This window comes from Myripristis murdjan, chromosome 1 (assembly GCF_902150065.1).
Source record: "Myripristis murdjan chromosome 1, fMyrMur1.1, whole genome shotgun sequence".
NCBI classification, from domain to species: domain Eukaryota; kingdom Metazoa; phylum Chordata; class Actinopteri; order Holocentriformes; family Holocentridae; genus Myripristis; species Myripristis murdjan.
In genome coordinates, this window is record NC_043980.1 from 5,385,588 (window position 1) to 5,396,843 (window position 11,256).

The following is an 11,256-nucleotide window of genomic DNA, read 5'->3' on the forward strand; positions in this document are numbered from 1 at the left end:
CACTTTGGCATGACCTTGGTCAAATTTGAAGTTATCAGGGGCTACAAAATAAAATACTAGTATTTGCCTTCAAAAATCCACACTGGTTTGCACCATTCAAATGTATCAGGATTAAGTTGAGGTCAAGCTACGGGTTAAAGTTTGGGTGAAGGGTTAAGAGGGGTTAAAGTTATTTTTCAGGTCATCACAAGTATTGTAGTACTCACGTGTGTGTGTGTGTGTGTGTGTGTGTGTGTGTGTGTGTGTGTGTGTGTGTGTGTGTTAGCCTGCGAGGCTGAGCAGAGCAACATAGTGGGTCGATGTTTTCCTTAAAGCAGCTGTGAGGGATGGAGCGCCGGCCGACACGACGGCCGCTGGGCTGCGAGCTCCTTGTGTTAATCCTCATTGAAAATATTGCTTTAGGGAGACAATACCTGAAACGTTTTCTTGATTAAATGCCTATAGGATGGATTAACGACGGGATTTAACCGCACGATTATTGTACATAACGGCCGTCGTGTTAGGAAGGTCAGGTCATCGTTAGCATCAGCGTGAAAATTCATTTAGCCATGTGGAAACACTTCATATATTAGCACCGGGAAGATGCTTTATGTTTAAATTCACCATTTCTCTCCTTCGTTGTATTGCTTATTATCTTTTTTACTCTTTTGTCATCAACCTGCGACTGCGTTTGCTGCTGCTGTAATGACCTCATTTTCCTGTCGGGATCAATAACAGGACATTATATCACTGGCAGTGCTGGAAAAAGTAGGTTAGCTACATGAATCACAAATTGTTGACTTAGGCCTACGTCTAAGTAGCAATAGCATAATGGAAAAATACTCCATTTAACATAAAAGTGTAAAATGTGTTCAAAATGTACATTCAGTAAAAGTATAGAAACTAGAGATGACAAGCCAGGTTAGCCATGAAACTATTAAAATTCAGTTTCTGACTGGAGCATCAAGCAGCTGAATGCACCATATCATTTAATCACAGTTCAAATAAATCTTAAAAATTTTCAAGAACAAATGTATGATAATAATTTAATAATTTAGAAATAAAGTTGTTGCTCTTATTGTTAAAATCCAATGACAGATATGAAAAAATGTTGTGGCTATGATCTGTGTGTCTTGTGGTGGGACAATGAATCAAATCCTTTTGTTAAGTATCAATACAATAATGGAAAAAATACTCAATTAAAAGTAAAAGTCCAAATTCAAAATGTTTAGGCTACAGTAAAATTGTAGCTGTGTTCTCAGTAAAATGAATTTCATTTTTTATTTTGAAGAACAGTTACTTTCAGAGAGTTGAATTATTGATGACCACCGATTCTGCATGTTTAGTGTAATATCTACAAAATGTATAAACTCCCAGAGCGAGCAGTGGGGTTTCAGAGTTGCCACATCACTCCTCCTCCCTTTCCTCCAGCCGCTGGTTTCCATTCATTCCACTACGATATGAAAATGAACTTTCAGAGCCTTCACACTTTCTTCACTCCAGTTTTCCATCAGCGAAATAAAGTCCTCCACATGAGTTTTCCTAAAAGCAGCAGCACTGTTGTGTTTTTATGACTTTTTTCCAAACTGAAACACTCCCTCCTCTTCTTCCTCCTCCTCCTCCTCCTCCGCCGGGGAAAATAGTCCCTAAGTGGGGAAATGTTCTGCTTTCCACAGCCAATTATCAGCTGTGTGGTTTCTGAATGTTGAGGGCTTTGTTCGCCGCAGAAGCAGAACTTTATAATGTCTTTAGTTCCCTGCAGGATTTACAGAATGGTTTGTTTTAATGTACAGTGTGGGTAAACTGCAGTAAATGGGGCAAACATTCAGCATCGTCGATGTGGTCCTATAATCACTCTCCACTGTGCCAGACTCTGTGGGGACAGACTGACCCGGCTGGACTGAGGCGTCGTCCCCGTCAAACGACTCCCTCAAATCCCAGCTCCTTGTCGGCTGCTTTCTGTAAACGCCTGATGGAGTCTATTACTGATCTGGCTGCTGAAAGCCGCCGCCGGTTATAGATTTTCCACCCAGATTTGCAAATCAGCAGAAAGTCTCCTCACCCGGGTCTAAATCCTCCACACGCCTTCAATCAAGGGATTTAAGGGAGCCATCAGGCTGTGCTGCTGATGGAGCTGCTGAGGAGATGAGTGCTGCTGTCTCACACACACACACACACACACACACACACACACACACACACACACACACACACACACACACACACACACACACACACACACACACAGCTATAGGAATCTTGAATAGATTGATATAAAATGTTAATGTAAAGTTTGTGTAAATTTCAGTGCATCCCTCTTTACAGTTTTTCAGGAATTTTTACAGTTTTTGTGCCATGGAATTATTATCCATCTGTTTGTTTATGTAGTGCAGCCACCTCTCCAGGCCATTTTTTCATATTTTATTATTTTGTTTTTCTACTGTACATGCTAATTTCCCAGGATTACGGACTATAATTGCTTGAAGTTAATGTGTGGTGTACAGGCTGCTGTGTTTCATGCTCAGGCTGTTTTTACTGTATGCTACAAATATAGTGCGCATCTCTAATTTCTAATTTGGACTGAGTGTATTTATCATATTGCGTGCATTTATTGCACTGAGCCACTGCCTACATTTCCTTTTGCGATCAATAAATCAATCTATCTCATGAAGCCATGGTGCTTTTGGTTGTAATTTCAGTTTTTAGCTGCTCTGTGTCGCTCTTTGGCTCTACGTTTTAGTTTTAGATTTAACTTTAGGCGAAATTACGATGTGTAGTGTAATTACACATTATCTGTAACGGTGATGGTGATTCCCTTACTGTGAATCCAGAGGAAACACTACCCACTGTTTGCAGCGGTGACTCGATGGCTTCACATTTCCCATAATACAGAGATTTGATCAATCGGAAGGCCAGGAAATAATGAAGCTGGGGGCTCAGGGTAAGTCCACCCACTGTTTTTTTCCCTTTCCATGAACTAACAGATACAAGAGACACACATGAGCCGACGAATTGGAGGATTATTGCGAGTATTCACGCACAGAGAGGAGAAACTGACGACACGAGGAGAGAGAGAGAGAGAGAGAGAGAGAGAGAGAGAGAGAGAGAGAGAGAGAGAGAGAGAGAGAGAGAGAGAGATCAAGAGCAACAGCACTGCAGTATTTACAGCAGGGGTCCCCAAACTTTTTCCTGTGAGGGCCACATAACTTTTCCCTTCTCTGATGGGGGGCCGGGGTCAGTTTGTAACAGAAAAAGTGTGACGATCGCAGGGGTGCCTAAACGTAAACATTTATTGTTTTCCAGAAAGCCACACATAACCAAATATTAATAACCCTTTCCAGGATCTTCACAGAAAAAAAGGTCAGGAAATAAATAATAACACTATTAATGAAATAAATTACACTATTTATGAAATCAATAAAAATCAAATAACCCTCTCTGGGTTCTTCATAGAAAAAAACTCAGGAAATAAATAGTACTATTTGTGAAATAAATAATAACCAAATAACCCTCTCTGGGTTCTTCACAGAAAAAAAGTCCATGGAACATTAACTTTCTGTTGTGCCGTGCACAATCTTAACAGGTAAAAGTTCAGCTTAGTTGTCAGAGCAGAATCTCTAACTTAAATGCAGGGACGGTTTTTGCTATGGGCAGTGTGGGCCAGGGCGCAATCTACTTGGGGGCGCACGAGAAAAAAAAAAAAATCGCCAGTTTTCTAGACTACCATATTGACCCGCACATGCCGTGGCACCGGGGTACCATCGGTCGGCATCAGGCGGGCCGGTCTGGTCTGCCGGATCTGACAGGTGAGCGGCTGATGCCGACTGATGCTACCCCGGTGCCGCGCCCGACTGGTGCCGCGGGGGCGGGGGGATTGGGTTAGTAACATGAAAGGGCGCAAGCCAGTAATATCGCCTAGAGCGGCAACATAGGCAGAACCGCCACTGCTTAAATGACTCATATGAGCAGTCTCTCAAAGTTCTTGTGTTCCTTCCTTATAATCCTTTTGTAGGTTCCAGTAGGCTTGTCACGTTCTATGCGTGTATTAGTCTCGATCACGTGGCCAGACTGAAAAAAAAATCATAATGTGTCTCTGGTATTGTTCAGGGGGCCGGGCCAAATGTGGAGGCGGGCCGTATCCGGCCCGCGGGCCGTAGTTTGAGGACCACTGATTTACAGAGTTAAACAGCTGAACATCATAAATAATAAATAATTTGGTAAAATGTGTATTCTTTCAGTTATGTTTGGTAACTTGCCTCTGTTCATCAATGTTACACGTTGAGACATTTTGTACATGAAAAAACATGCCTTTGTGCTTTAAATGTAACTCTAAATCTTGCCCTCATTAAAAAATTCATAGATATATGAATATGCAAAAAGGGCTCCGCCCACCTCCCCATCTGCTGGCACACCGACTCGTGACCAGAGCTCTGTTCACTCAGCCAGGAAGTCCCGTCAGCAGCACCTTCAGCAGAGGAGTGTGAAAACACCTCTCTACTGACAAACTGAGACCAGATACAAGTCAGGAGAGTTAAGGTCAGAAATTTTAAGTGTTTTTAGAAGATAAACGCTGAGGGCAGCACAGAGTCCAAAGTTTATGACAACAACAAAAATGGTGACGGTGGAGGAGGTTGTAATAAAGTTCCTGCTACAAACAGACAGAAGAGGAGGCGGCGGCCTGTGAGGTCATTAAACACATCGCCACAGGAGGACGGAGCAGCAAAAGTAATGACAGTAAGCAGTTACATTAAGGCTGAACAGAGTTTTATAATCACCTTTTTAGGCTGTTATCAGTTTAACTCTGAAATAAAGACGACAGTTTTCACAGATGTGTTTAATTATTAAATGCTCATTTCAGTGTACAGATGCAAACAAATTGACAAATTAATTAAATCAATGGCCTATGGACCTCTTAAAGACTAAACAAATTAGTAACGATTAATAGGCTAATTAATAACTGATAACATTAACACATTAATAACAGGAACAGAGTTATGGCCGCACATCTCCGTGGAAAATCTTACAGGTACTGTCCGTGGTCCTGAATCTGCCTCAGCGGGTGCTGTCCGTGGTGCTGAATCTGCCTCAGCGTGTGCTGTCCGTGGCACTGTATCTGCCTCGGTGGGCACTGTTCGTGGTGCTGAATCTCGGTCGGTACTGTCCATGGTGCTGAATCTGCCTCAGCGGGTGCTGCCCGTGGTGCTGAATCTGCCTCAGCGTGTGATGTCCGTGGCACTGTATCTGCCTCGGTGGGCACTGTTCGTGGTGCTGAATCTTCCTCGGTCGGTACTGTCCATGGTGCTGAATCTGCTTCAGCGGGTGCTGTCCGTGGTGCTGTATCTGCCTCCGCGGGCGCTGTCCATGGTGCTGAATCTGCCTCAGCGTGTGCTGTCCGTGGTCCTGTATCTGCATCGGTGGGTACTGTTCGTGGTGCTGAATCTTCCTCGGCCGGTACTGTCCATGGTGCTGAATATGCCTCAGCAGGTACTGTCTGTGGTGCTGAATGTTCTGAGGCATTTCATTCTCTTTATTATAGAAATTAAAGCTCCATTAAATTCACTGAGGATCTTGTTTAGCTCTTCTTTACTTACAGCTGAGAAATCAGCTGTTTGCCCGGCGTTAGTCTTGTAGACGTTTGACGGCCCAAGACATTGACCGGGCTGTACTGGCTTCATTTCATGTATGTGATCGAGGGGCGCAAGGGCGCACCAGTTTGCGCAGAGTTGAGCGCAGAGCAAGGCTGGCGCCTGCTGGGTGGGCGGCCATCTGCTTCGACCGGAAGGGTTTAGAAATAGACAGAAAGAGAGAGAGAGAGAGAGAGAGAGAGAGAGAGAGAGAGAGAGAGAGAGAGAGAGAGAGAGAGAGAGAGAGAGAGAGAGAGAGCACAATGCAGGACACAGGGCTGTGTAGTAATACTAGTGGTGATAACTGCAGTAACCACAATACTAATAGTGCTGCGACAACAGTAGGCTAATAGTCATAGAAACACTAATAGCCATAATAATGGCTGAGTAATACTAATAACCGAAGTAGTAATAATAAGAGTAATGACAACTAAAAGACATATTGTGACATATTGTGTTTTGTTTTTGGTTATGTTTACTTCCTGTGTTGTTGACTGCCTCATGTGTTTCACCTGCAGTGCCATCGTATAGGGGGGAAAGGTGATGACAATTCTAAGGGCCCACGGCCCAACACAGTTAAAAAAGTGGCAATGAATGGGGTAGAGGGGCCCACACTGATATTCTTTCAGGGGGCCCAGAATTCCTAGCAACTGCCCTGTTCACCTGTGGCTTGTTTGCTGTGTATTTAAAGCCCAGTGTTTCCCCTGTTGAGCTGCCAGGTTGTCATCATCTCTCTTGTGTGTCCATGCTCTCCAGAGATTTTTTTCCCCCCTCATGCTTGCTCGCCTGGTTCTCGACTCTGTCTGGATTTATGGACTTTGGTTTTTATCTGATTCTCCTGTGTGGGGTTTTGCTGCCTCTCTGTGTGTGACCCCTGACCGTCCAAATGAAGATTTCTGTATTACAAACTGTTTTTGGAGTTCTGCTTTGTCTTCTGCACCTGAGAAGGCTAGAGACAGAAGGCTCCGTCTGATCTGTTTTTAAAGTTGAGTCTAAATGAGCCTGGAGGTCGACCTGGTGTGTGTGATCTGTGGTTCAGTCTGCAGGGGAAAGTGAAGTCCGGGGCCGACAGCACAGAGATCAGACGTGCTCTGTGATTTGGGAACGGCTTGTCCACCGGTCAAGGTTAATGTGAGCTGTCCTGGTTTAAACAGATGGAATAAATGGATAGCTGGATTATCACCGAACAGGTTTCTGCCTGAGTAAATTAAAAAAAAAAAAAAAAGCACACACACACACAAACACACACACACAGAGCCATGTTTTACTCGATAACGGCGTGGTCAATGATAAACTCCCACCCACACTGTCACTGCAGCATCACACAGCTCATCAGCAGCGATCAGCCTGTCTGGGTCGAACACGGTTTAGTCTTTTACTGTCTGACAGGCGAACAGGAGATCACCGAGGAGGAGGAGGAGGAGGAGGAGGAGGAGGAGGAGGACTGCAAAAAAATCCACATCTTATCAAGTCATTCAATCTCATCTTCACGGGTCAAATCTTGTTTTTCATCAAACAAGGTAAAAAAAAAATCTGCCAGTGGGATGAGATAATCCCCCTTCTATCCAATTTTTAGGGAGCATTTTCCCTCTTTTTTCTCACTTTGTTGTTTTGCAAGTCAAACAAGATCACTTTGATGTTGACTTTTTGACCCCCTTCCCGTCCCGTTCTCTGCTAAAATCTGCATGTCCACAAGTCCCTTAGTGTCATGCTCAGTGTTTAAATCTGATTTTTCTACAAACAAGGTAGGTATAACATAATCCCACTTGTTTCCAATGCTAATCAATTTTCTTGAATCAGGTGTCATTTTTCTTGATCCCAGTGGCTGATCTGCCTTATTCTGCCTTGTTTAAAAAAAATCAAGGAGGGGGAGGAAGACAAGGAGCAGGAGGAAGAAGAAGAGAAAAAAGGGTTATAACACTGATTATGAGACTGAATGACTTATACAGATGTTTTTTTTTTTTTTTGCAGTGCATGCAAATATGTTTGTTTTTTATTTCTTGAAAGCTGCTTTACATGCTGAATGAGTTTCACACATGAAGCTGTCAGCAGCTCTGCTCCGTGTTCGTCTCTTCATCTGTATGATGCTGCTGATTTGTGTGTGTGTGTGTGTGTGTGTGTGTGTGTGTGTGTGTGTGAGAGAGAGAGAGAGAGAGATAAATGTGATTCTGTAAAAAAATAAATTAATAAACCTCTGATCCTAAAAAGGTGGTGAATGAGGAAACGTTGACTCGGCTGTTCCATGCAGAGTCATGAAAGTGATGACATCAGACAAATTCAGAGATGTGATTGGCTGATCTGTTTTTGCTGTAATATGTGGTTACCTTGAGAGGATAAAAAAAATAAAACGTCAGAGCCTCTGCTGGTTTCCACAAGGGGGTGCTGTATCGTCACTGTAAATCTTGTTCCACATCATGTTTTTTTTTTCCTCTTCATGTTTTTATCTGTTTGCATCCCTGGTTTCTGCAAATACTGAGAAAGAAACTCACAACAACGAAATGAGGAAAATAAATAATTTAAATTTAGACATAATTAAAACACTTTATTTCATAAAATCAGAACAAGCCCTCGATATATCTAAAGAAATTATTATCCAATAACAAATTGAGCAGTACACTTTTATCATTGTCTTGTCTTCATTTGTCAAGTACATATTTTTAAATCATTTAATTAATTAATTCAATTTATTTATTTATTTATTTATTTATTTGTTTGTTTGTTTAGTTAGTTTGTTAGTTATTGAGGCTGATGCTGATATTTTCTCAGTGGCTGATACTCATACTGTTAAGAGTTCTTGTAAGGATTGCAAATAAATAAATACATTTTTTAACGTATTTTTTTTTTTTTTTTTGAAAAAAAAAAATAAACAATTAAAAAAATAATTAAAAAGGTGTGAAAAGTTGGGGCTTTTCAGACAGGCTTGTCATTAAGACAGTTATTTATTTATTTATTTTCACAATGTGTTTTTTTTTTTTTAACAAGAAGATGTCGGTTTTATTCTGTTGCTAATTTGACAAGTGACGCATTCCTAGAAAAAAAAAAAAAAAGTTATAGAAATTCCAACTCCATAATTATAATTATGGAATAATTATTCGACTCGACCTGACCAGGCTTTGGAGAACAAAAAATTAAAACAAACAAACAAACAAACAAAAAACAACAGCCAGGCTCAATCTCATAATCACGTTTCTCTCCATTAATTAAACAAATAGCCCCCTGGTGTGTCAGCTGTTTTGGTGCGGGGGTCCAGATGTTGTGCGTGACCATGTGTCCGGATCTGTCCAGCTGTCAGGCCCAACATCTGTCTGGGATGGAGCGGCGGGACGCGCAGCTCCCAGGGGAAGCAGCTGGGATTTGTCACCGTGGGGATTACTCACCCCGGCCTGCAGACGACAGCTGCAATTAACTCATCACGTGGCGAAGCGAGGCGGCCCAGATGTGGACTAGGCTCGAGGAGTAAGAGGGTGGAGAGGAGGATCATGGGTAGAGTCGGGCCTCAGAGGCGTGAAGCTTCTGGAGGTTTCCTGGTTGATCCCATGTTGGTAGAATCAACCCTGGAACATGAAAATGAACCAAACTGACTGAACTGGATTGGGTTGTGGTTGATTATACATGATCCACATCCAAGTCTTAGTAGATGCAGCTTTAAATAGATGCTTAAATTTCCTCTGGGAACAATAAAGTATTTATATAACATCTATTTATCTATCTGGACAAAAGCATGGGTCCACCTGCACGTTCTACTTGCAGGAGCTTCTCTGAGCTCCCATCCTAAATCCAGAGGCATTAATATGGAGTTGGTCCCTCTGCAGCAGAACAGCTTCCACTCTTCTGGGACGCTTTCTGCCAGATGTTGGAGTGTCTGTGGGAGTTTCTGCCCGTTCCTCCAGAAGAGCCTTTGTGAGCTCAGACTCTGATGTTGGACCAGAGGGCCCGGCTCACAGTCTCCGTTCTAGTTGATCCCAAAGGTGTTGGATGGGGTTGAGGTCGGGGCTCTGTGCGGGCCGCTCAAACTCAGCCGGCCACGCCTTTATGGAGCTGCTTTGGAGCTGCGGCGTGCTTTACACCGCTCCATCCGCCGCTCAGCGTCGTGCTCGGCGATGTGAGGCTGGCATTTGGCCGCTCAGCCGCGAAGCTCCCAGCGCTCAGTTTCTGTGCTGATGTTGATGCCAGAGGAGGTTTGGAGCTCTGCAGCCCCTGAGGCGGCAGAGCGTCGGACACTTTTACACACTATGAGCCCCGGCACTCGGCGACCCCGCTCTGTAACTTTACGTGGTGCTGCCCCCTGGTGGCCGAGTCGCTGTGGTTCCTAAACGCTTCCACTTTGCAATACAGTTGTCCCTCGCTATAACGTTCACCTTTCGCGGCCTCGCAGTTTCGCGGATTTTTTTAGTGCAATTTTGCATGTTTTTTTTTTTTTTTTTTTTTTACAGCGCATTGTGTTCTGCGTCCTGATTGGCTAAGGGAGAGCCTGCGCATTGTGTTCTGCGTCCTGATTGGCTAAGGGACTGTAGGCCACTGTCAATCAATCTCATCCGTGCCGTGTCTCCTGTAAAGTACAGAATGCGTTCATTCTATAATACTGGACTTATTTTTCTACGAAGGTTTGAACTTTGAGAGTTTAAACAAGAGAGAAAAGTGAGAAAATGTTAATGCCTGTCTGAGAAAGTGTATAAAGTATGTAGTGAGGGGTTTTACAGCCTTAAAACATCTAGAATAATTATTAAAAAAATAAAATAAAGCTGACTACTTCGCGGATTTCGCCTACTGCGGGTTATTTTTGGAACGCAACTCCCGCGATTAACGAGGGACCACTGTAATCCCACTTCCAGCTGATGGTGGAATATAGGAGGGAAGAAACTTCAGCAGCTGACTTGTTGCAGCGGTGGCTTCCTGTTCCATCACTATTCCAGCAGCACGCTGGAACTCAGTGAGCTCTTTAGACCCAGACGCTCTGTCACTAATGTTTGTAAAGGCAGACTGCATGGCTGCTACTGGGTTTATACACCTGTGGCAACAGGACTGAATCAAACACATGAAGTCAGTGATTAAGAGGTGTGACCCCTTTTGTCCATATAGTGCAGCTATATAGAGAGGACACACACTCATAAAACATTATTCTATTTATGCATTTATGTTTTTTGTTGTTGTTTTTACTTTATTTGCTTGTTTGTTGACGTGTCGATTATTTTATGTTTGCACTCGCTCTCTTATGTTCGTCTGGGTGAGATTCCCTCTATAAGCCTCTTGGGGTTTTTAAAACTTTTAAAGTTCACTGACCCACATATGGACATCCTGATGTATCTGTCATAATATATGGTTAATTACAGTTGATTACAGTAAATATCATTTCCTGCAGTAATACAGAGTTATTATAACTATAATGTACCATAATTTGGAAGAGATCCCTGTGGTGTTGTGGTGATTTTCCTTTATGTGTGTGTGTGCGTGCGTGTGTGTGTGTGTGCGTGCGTGCGTGCGTGCGTGCGTGCGTGCGTGCGTGTGTGTGTGTGTGTGTGTGTGTGTGTGTGGAAGCCACGCTCGGCTTCCCTGCATCTGACTCAGTAAAAGACGGCGGCTGTAATCCCGTAAGAGGCTTTAGGTTTTCACTCTGGTGAAGTTGCACGCTGTTGGCACGCTGGACAAAAACAAG